General features: G+C 38.2%; 1 long non-coding RNA gene across 1 annotated transcript; it reads left to right on the forward strand.

The window, feature by feature from the left end:
* The first annotated feature begins 590 nt into the window (after positions 1–590).
* On the forward strand, positions 591–8,725 carry LOC127466972 (uncharacterized). Its single transcript, XR_007902916.1, has 3 exons — positions 591–1,140; positions 5,230–5,336; positions 8,617–8,725. It is a non-coding gene; the product is annotated as an uncharacterized LOC127466972 (long non-coding RNA).
* The last annotated feature ends 959 nt before the right edge of the window (positions 8,726–9,684 follow it).

Here is a 9,684-nt window from a genome sequence, read left to right on the forward strand (position 1 = left end):
TGCCAGCAAACCTGCTCCAAAGTGGTCTCCTCTCTCCAAAGGCACAAAGATCCTGCCAGGAGCCTGCTGCAGCATGGGCTTCCCAGAGGGTCACAGCCTCCTTCAGGAATCTACTTGCTCTGATGTGGGGTCCTCCATGGGCTGCAGGTGGAACTGTGCTCCACCGTGGACCTCCATGGGCTGCAGGGAACAGCCTGTCTCACATGGGTGGCAACATGGGCTATAGGGGAACCTCTGCTCCTGGACCTGGAGCAGCTCGTCCCCATCCTCCTTTACTGGCCTCGATGAATGCAGAGCTATTTCTCTCACATATTCTCTCTCCTCTTCCAGCTACTGTTGTGCAGTGGATTTTACCTTACTTTAAATATATTATCCACAAGGTGCTCCCTCTTTCTGCCTGGCTCAGCTTTGGCTCCCAGTGGCAAGTACCCACCAGTGGAGCCAGCTGCCACTGATTCTGACTCTGTCCCATATGGTGGAAGCTGGTTTCATTTCACAGAAGCCATCCCTGCAAAACGCTCCCCAGAATCTTGCCCCAAAAAGACCATACAAATGCAATATGTATGGTACAAACATATCATATTGCTGGCATAATCCACTTCAAGGTTTTTGCATCCATATTTGCATATGTAATGGGTTTCTGTGGCTGGGTTTTGGTAGCAGGAGGAGGGGTGTTACAGGGGTGGCTTCTGTTATAAGCTGCTAGAAGCTTCCCCTGTCCCATGGAGCCAATGTCAGCTGGCTCCAGGACGGACTTCCTGCTGCTGACCAAGGCCAAGCCCATCAGGAGCAATAGTAACTCCTCTGTGACAACATATTCAAGAACAGAAGGTTGTGGTGCAGAAAGAATTCCAACCAGGGAAGAGTAGAGTGAGAACATGGGAACAACAAGGTAGACACCAAGGTCAGTGCAGAAGGAGGGGCAGGAGGTGCTCCAGGCACCGGAGCTGAGGCCCTGCAGCCCGTGGAGGACCATCGGGGTGCAGAGCCCCACCTGCAGCCCATGGAGGAGCCCTTGCTGGAGCAGGTGGACACATGAAGGAGGCTGTGACCCTGTGGGAGGCCCAAGATGGAGCAGGGTCTGCTGGAGACCTGCAGCCCATGGAGAGGGAAGTCCATGCTAGAGCAGGTTTTTCCTGGGTAAGACTTGTGGCCCCTGTGGGGGACCCAGAGTGGAGCAGCTCATTGGTGAAGGACTACACCCCACAGGACAGCAGTTTGGGAAGAACTGTTGCCCAAGGGATGGACTCACACTGGAGAGGTCCATCAAGGACTGTCTCCCATTGGAGGGACCCCATGGGAGCAGGGGGAAGGACTCCTTTCTCTGAGCAGTGGTAGAAACAACAACTGACCATAACCCTTATTCACTGTCCCCCTGCCCTGCTGGGGGGGGCAGGGGGGAGAACATGGAAAGAAGGAGGAGTGGGGGAAAGGTGTTTCTTAAGACTGTTTTATTTCTCACTCTTTAGTTGTTATCCTGTTAAACAGGATAACTCCTGTTAGTAACAAATTTAAGTAATATCCTCACTTTGAGCCTGTTTTGCCCATGAAGGTAATCAGTCACTGACCTCTTCCAGCTCTTATCTCTACTCATGAATCCTTAACTGGTTTTTTTCTCTCCTCTGTCCAATTGCAGAAGGAGAGAGTGGCTTTGGTGGGTACCTGGCATCTGGCCTGGGTCAACCCACTACAACATATCATCTCATATTGTATTGCAGTATCACACATATGAAGCACGCAAAGATACTACTAAGCCAGCATTTTGTATCTCGTGGTTTCGTTTGGCTTTCATATAAATGATTTGGCTGCATCACAAGGGTGTTGAATAGGACAGATTCAAAGTGCATCTAAGTCAGGGGAAAGATACCTGTTGATTGCAATGACTTTTGCACAAGAAGTTGAGTGAACTCACCACTTGTAACTTCACGAAGAGATTGGACTAAAAAAAAAACCACCCAAATTCATAGAAGTTAAAATGTCTTCTTTCTTTATTGTTTTGCCAAGATCATCTCCTTATTAGTAATACTGATTTAAAGAAATAACTTAATATAATGAATTTTAACATTCACTAATTATTTAAAAACAGATGTTTCAAATAGATCACATGCATGGAGGCCAATGCAGAAAAACATTTTCTTTCATATATAGAGTGTAAATTGTCATAATATTCATGTAGAAAAAGGTTTTAGTAAGCTTTCAGTAATGGAAATATTTTGATAACAGCAACAAGTCTGGGCAATCAAAGTTAGGAATCAGAATCTTGGAAAAATTGCTAGTCATTTTATATATGTTCCTATATTAATTAAATGGGAAGTGTGCTTGATGATGCAGGCCTTTGGGGTCAATACGGTGACAATCAAATATCCCAGAATTAAAGATCTGGTCTGTTGCAGTTGCTGGGCAGTGTTGGTTGGTTTTTGTTTTATTTTTATTTATTGTGCTCAAACATGCTCTTCAATACCTCATGAAATAACTACTAATGACCAGACAGTAATTATAGTTCAAGCAATAACCTCTAGGGTTTCCATAGTATCCACTGCTATTTATAAAAAAAGTTATTGCACCACAGGAAAAGGATAATGTGGCTTTCCAGTGTAAAGGCAGCAGGAACAAGGCTCACTTACTCTGCAACAGACACAGCCAGGAAAGCCATTCAGATAGGCCACCTGCTAAATGCTTTACCACTTGACATCTAAGCCCCAATATGCTATCACGCAAAACACTTTTTTCTATTTTAAAATGTCCAGAGAGAAGTTAGTGTGTTTGAGAGTGCTTCCTATGTTAGAGTTTACCTGATGATAAAGTTCTAGCTTACATGGAAATTGATAGATTTAGGCTAAAAGTAGAATTCCATTTCATGGGACATTCAGTTATTTCCAACTTTCCTCTCATTCTGATGCAATATGAATCATCAGATATAGTTTTCTACACAGAAGATACATCCCAGAGTGGTTTTGGATACACATTTTAAAAAAATAAATAAACCACAAATAAACAAAACAAAACAAAATTAACATTTCTCATTTTATTTCTTTTTCCCAAAAGAAAATGTCACTGAAATAAACATATGTTCATAGACAGTTTTATTTCCATCTCATCAGGAAAATCTTTCTACTCAGCTCTGAAAATAACAATCTGGTTTTGAAAGGATATTAGCTTTAATAGACTGATGTTATTCTGCTTTGCTTTTCATGATCTTTTGTTCTATTGCTATTCAGTATCCCACTCTTTTCTATAAAATTTAATAATACTTTGATTTATTTCATGTTTATTTATTTAGTGACACATTCATGGCCTCGCAAATATGTTTATAGAATTCTCAAACAAATCTTAAATTCTAATTTTACTTTTCCATGACTTCCCTGGAAACTAGACCAATTATAGTTGTTTTAGTAGAAGAGAAAATTTACTGGAGGACTCAGGAGATGTTAACATATTTGAATCTAAGTTGAAAAACAAAGGAGTCCACCAATCCAGTGTAAATGAGGTGTTCGATTAACAACTCATCAAAGTTAATTAAATGACAATTAATTGTCATTGACTTCCCTAAGTTTTAGATCAGTTGATAACATGTTTGATACTTCTAAAGTAGATGGAACTTGTTTCCTTTTTTATTTCTTTGAATTTGTACTTTACTAGGCAGTAGCGTATTTCTATTTAGATTTTATTAGGTATTAGGGTACCCGAGGATCAAGGAAAAGATTACAGTCTCTCAGCAGCATCTATGAAAGAAGTATTTTGAATTGTGTGCTTTTCAGTAACAAGTGTTTTCTACACAAAAAATTAATTTTTTCCTTTTAAGAATGCTAGAAGTGGCATATTATTACTATTCAGAAGTTGTTTCATATTTATATATATACATATATAATGCACATATACAATATATTTGTCTGCAATGCATCTATTTCAAATGCTCACATACACTGTCTGTTGTGTTATAAGCAAATTTCTCTATAATAAAGAGAAATAATTTTATTTGTATTTGAACTCGAATCATACACTATAATGCATTTCATTATTTTAATGAAGACTTGAAAATTTAAAATGTCTGTTTTTTCCTTTCCATTTATATACAAATGTATATGCAATAGTAATTTCATCTTCTTGTAGAAATTTTTATTATATATTACTACATATTGTTATATTTTTATACAGTCACAGTCAAATCATCTACATGTCCCTTAGACTCAACTAAATCACAAGATTTTTGTTTGTTCTTTCATAGTTTAAGTATAAAATATTCTTTTTCAAAAATAAAAAATGTTAAACTAATGTATAAAAAATGCAATTTTTACTCTAGTTACAGTTTTAAAACCTAAAAACTGCATTGTACAGATGATTCATGATAGCCTAAAGAAGGATTCAGGTGTACTAATAAAATTCAAATATCATTTTAAGCCTTTCTTTAAAAGCAATCTTTTTTGTGTCCATCTTGCATTAATGAGCTGTCTCAAAGTCTCCCTAATAACTGAGTAAAATCAGTGATTGGGCTCCTTTTGTTCTCGCTCTGTGCTAAGTGTATGTAAACTCCAAGTTTTAAAAATCATCAGAACCTACATAATGGGATACTCTTGACAAAGAACAAACTTATGTTGTATCAAAGTCACTTCAGTGTAGCTGCTTCTCATGCAGCTGAGTTTGTGAGATGCTGGTACAGAAAGCAGTTTCTTTTAACTTTCCCTCTTGCAAAAACAGGTCTTAACCTTATTAATACAGGCAAACATTTTTGTCTTAAAACTCTTTCTGTCTCCCTTTAGACTTCCCATCTAGGCTAATAGCGGTGGGCGATATTCATTCCTATTCCAATGTTAAAACAGTATAGAAGACAGCTTAAGATGTTTAATACCTCCTACTATCTGGAAGGAAAGAATGCTACCTCAACACCTCTGCTGACTGAGTCTTGTTGATCACTGCACTGATCACTACTACCAATCTAGTAAAATCTACCACTCAGGATAAAGGAATAACCCATGTTCATGTAAGAGATTGAGTCTGTGGTAGCCAGGAAGTTTTGGCACTTGAGGAACACTTGTGTACTAATCACACAAGAAGAGTACTTAGAGGAAAACTATATGTTGGCTGCCATTTTTATTGTTGCTGGGTGCTTTTTTTTTACATACCCTTGACTTCACTCTCCTTGTGTTGGATAGTTTGCTGAAGATAAAAGGAGGAAATATAACGTTATATCACTTGAAACCAAAGTCTATGTATTTCTATTTGGTTTTGCAGAGCCTTGTATAGACAGCCTACAGTAAGAGTTGTAAGAACTACATTATAAAAAACCAGTGCATCTCCAGAACTAAACAACGTGATACTGTTGAATACTTGAAAAAAAGGTATCAGTTCCCTCTTGTTTAAAATATTATGGGAATTCAATTGGGAAAAAACCTCTCCTGAGAGTTAGGCAAGCATCTTACTTAGGAGAGGACTTATATTTCATATCCTCTTATATAATTTGCTATTTGTACAACTGCCATTGTCCTTGTAAAACCATTGGTTTGTGGTGATGTGGTTAAAAGGCATTGCTGTAATGCATCCACAAGCAGAAGAGAGATGTCTCCATCAGTTTTAGAAAGCAGTCATGGGCACAAAATACACAGCATGCCTTGTCCTGGACAGAGTTAATTTTTTCACAGTAGCCACGAGGTGGAGAACCTGGAGCTGTGTGGGTGGAAGTAGGGGATCTCACTTCAGAGAAGAAGGTGGGCATGATTTGCACTCAGGGAAAAGAGTGGCAGGCAGAAGATCTGTCAGCCATTGTTTTTCATTATCCTGGGCTTGGTGAGCATTTTCACATGTAAATCACCCTCTCTTTTGTACACTGTTGTTAGTACTGTTGCTGCTACTGTTCATTTTCCTATGTCATTACTGTTTCTAGAAGCTGTTCTTATCTAAACCGGCAAGCTCTGCTTTTTTTGTTCTCAAAGGAGGGGGCAGGGAGAGGGGAGTGGCTCCTGGTTTTTCTTTTTTAGTGGGAGTATTAAATTGGGGAATACCATTCTTAAACTCTGACAGCCTGCATCTCATATGATTTCCCTTGGAGACCCTGAAGTCTGAATGTGAAAAACTGGTGCAAGCTGTTGTGATTGCCTGTGCAGATACTAGGCATGCTCAGATAATATAAGGAGTCCTTTGTTTTCTAATGGACCTTCTCCAACTCCTTGAGGTTTTACAAACCACAAACACAGCTTGTCTGGTCTTGAGCTCAGCCTGGGCATAAATCTCAGGATGAAAATTATACAGTTAGCTGGAGAAACTCTGATCTGTACTACAGAGTAGTAGACCAGAGACGAGGAGAACAGTCCTTCCATTCCCAATAATTCTCTTTGGCAGTGGAGACGCCATAAAAGAAGCAGTTTAATTTCAGAAGAGGAAATCAGGTGAGGAGAGGAAACTGTTGTAAGCAGAGTGAGAGGATGTCATCAGTTAGAAAAGTTGAAGTGATCTCTGGGACAGTCCAGAAATTGAAAAGTGTAAAAGTGTTTAGTCATCTTCCTATTCTGACCAGTCATCTTCCTATTCTGACCACACAAAACACTGCACAAATTTTGACCCTTGCTCTGCTGGAAATATCAACAGTCTAATTGCAATATAAGCAAAATAATGCTTACTGGCTTTCTAAAATAACAAGATGTGGCTGTCCTCTACAGAGAATTGTGAAACACACTCAGTTGAGGAATGGGAACTACTTAGATTCCTGCCTATTCCTTGAATCACATCATCTCAGCAAAGAAAGCTTGAGTTATGGTTCTGCAGTAATTCTCAGTTTGTCATGACAGAATCAACATACAGCAGTAGTGAATTCACTACCCTGTGACCTGGTTTTAGCAGATTCAAGTGATACATGTACCAAATGTTCATATATAGCAATAATGAGATTTTACATCTTCATGCAGCAGTTGTTTTAAACACTTGACTTCTGACCTACACTAAGGCTCATATTCCCAAGACTAAATGCAAGGATTAATTGTAACATCTTTTCTTCTAAAATTTAATTTTCTGAAACTATTATATTACTGTTTTTCACACACCTGGAATTTCAGTCTGATGCCTCAGAAATGCTAAGCAATGTCAGCTGCAAATTACTCCCACACACAATAAATTCCCTCTACAATAAATGACACAAGCTTTTTCCAAGTTTCATTCCTGAAATTCCCTCTTTTTGCCTCCCAAAATGATTGTCCAACATACCTCTGGACAAAATTAAATTTCTAAATCCTACAAAATTGCAACAACTTCTTTCCCTTGTCCTTCCCACTCCTATTTGAACCAAAATAAAGCAATCACCAGTGTGGAATGAAAGTTCAGAAGTGTCAAATAGAATAATTCCATGTTTTAACACCAAAATTACATATTTAGAAGGCATAATTTGTCACAAAATTGCATAAATTAGGAGAAATAAACACAATAGAGAAATACAAAAATATTTTTTTTCCCTATAGTAATTTTTTACTTCATCAGAACTTTATATTCCTTTAGAAAATGCGGGAAAACTTTTTACTGTCTATTATTCAGAAATACCTATGAATATGTCCATGTACATGTAGCCAACTGGGAGACTTTAAGAGAATGTTTCTCACTAAATATGGGCATATTAATGTCCCTGTGGATTCCCTCACTACACTCATGCTTCAGCTTTCCTTTCCAACCAGTTTCAAATGGTTTTCTGCTGCACAAGGAAACCATGCTCAGTGATAAGGATTTTCTTGTATTGCTTATTCTTCATACAAAATATAATGTTTGTAAAATATAGTATCTAGGGAACAACAACTTTAAAGGAGTCATACACTGTAGCATCTCAAGTGTTAAAATATTCACTTACAGTAGCCTACAACAGTAGAGGCAATGCATGATTACCTGAAATTATGGAGCGGTTTTAGACCTTTGAAGGCACTTTTTTTCAAGGCACCAGAGATTTAAACAAGAGTTCTCATTTATTTTAATATAATACTTTCTCAGCCAGTAAGTTTTTCAGTCATTGACAGAAGCAGCATGTGGAAGTGTGTGTGTATGTGTGTGAGTAGGCAAGACTGATTAATGCATCACTATCTGGAAAGCACACTTCAGTTGCAATGTCTCACAGTAAATTGCAGAAAAATCACTGTAATCCACTGCTCTCAACCACTGTGAAAAAAGCTCCTGAAAGTAAGGAAAATGCATGCATTTAAAAAAGGCATTTACAATGCATTCATAAGAGTGATATATATATGCCAAGGTTTACTAATGACTGTGGCTTTTATTGAGAGGTTGGTATTAACTAGATAAATCATCTGCCTTCCATTTTATCAGGCTTTCAAATGCAATTGATATCATCCATCCAGACCACACAGGTCTGTACTTCAAGTAAAAATCAAAACAAAGCTGTGTGGTCTAGTTTGTTAGCACTGTAAAGACAACTTATTGTTAAGCTTAAGATAAGCCTCTGCATTTAAATCTATTTATAGCAACCTTCAACAAGTATGCCTGGGTTCTTTTCTACTTTCCGGGTCAAAGTTACAAAGGCTGTCACAGGAAGGTATAAATTACATTCCTTTTCTACAGCAAATCCTTTTGCATAAGGGATGGAGTACATTTCAGCTGAAAACAGTGAGCTATTTCATTGCTATCTTCTCTCAGGATTTCTAAGACAGAATAGAAGAGTGGGCAATTTAATTTTGATAAAGCTGTCAGTGGAAGTCATTGAAGAATCACAGACCTTGAGCACCCCACTTTTATGCCAGAAATGCCTACTTTTTAAAGCTTATACTAACTCTTCATGCCAGGTAACAAAAAGAACTATAAGAGGAGATTGCAGCTTGTTTGTGATCTCATTCCCTCTAAGAAAGGCAATTAAAATAATTTCCATTTGCTTCCCATGGAAGAGAATCAGTAAAGTGAGAAGAGTATTATATGAATCCACCTATTTAACAGCTCTTGTAGAATTAAACTGCAAATATAGAAATAAAACCCCCCTAATAATTAAAACCCACATATGTGAAGGTTTATCTAGGTTTAATACTCTTGGGATTCACAACAATGTAAACTTATTTGCTTCCCTGTCAACTTAGTTCTTGGTATACTATTCCCTATCCACATACATTCACTCTCTGTGATACTCTCCCTGCATAGGCAACGAAACAACAGAGAGAATCAGGTTTCCCAATACTTAAAAAAGTCAAAATAACTTTATCTATTTTGTTATAACAGAAAAAGCTGCCTCAAACTTTTGAGATACTCAAAACATCTAGAATGATTACTTGGGAAAGAAGAAGGGACCTAGTTCTAGATCCATCCCACAGAGCCTTCTAATAAAATAATAGAACATCCCTGGCTGCATTTCCATGTGCACACTGGTGTGCTCTGGAAAGCCCGGGCAGAAGCCCTAATACAGTTCACAGTCCTTCTTTTGCAATTACAACTGGTCAAGGGGCTTGACTTATGTCTGCTATTTATAACTTATGCCCAATAGCTTCTTGTTAGAGAGTGAGCTGTGCTACGAGCTGGTGATTGATAGTGAGTTAATGATTCCATTGTCTGCAGTAATGCAGAAAGTACAATTCTCATGCATCAAATTGAACAGGAGCTTTGTCACCAAGGCTCTGTGCTTTTAAGTGGTGCTGTCACTAATACTCCTGAAAGGAACAGTGACCAGTACTGGAGGCAGTAGGATGAGTCTTTGGTATCCATGTTATTAATACTTCTGTG

This window comes from Manacus candei, unplaced genomic scaffold, assembly GCF_025592945.1.
Source record: "Manacus candei isolate 608988 ecotype Guabito, Panama unplaced genomic scaffold, ASM2559294v1 h1tg000011l, whole genome shotgun sequence".
NCBI classification, from domain to species: Eukaryota; Metazoa; Chordata; class Aves; order Passeriformes; family Pipridae; genus Manacus; species Manacus candei.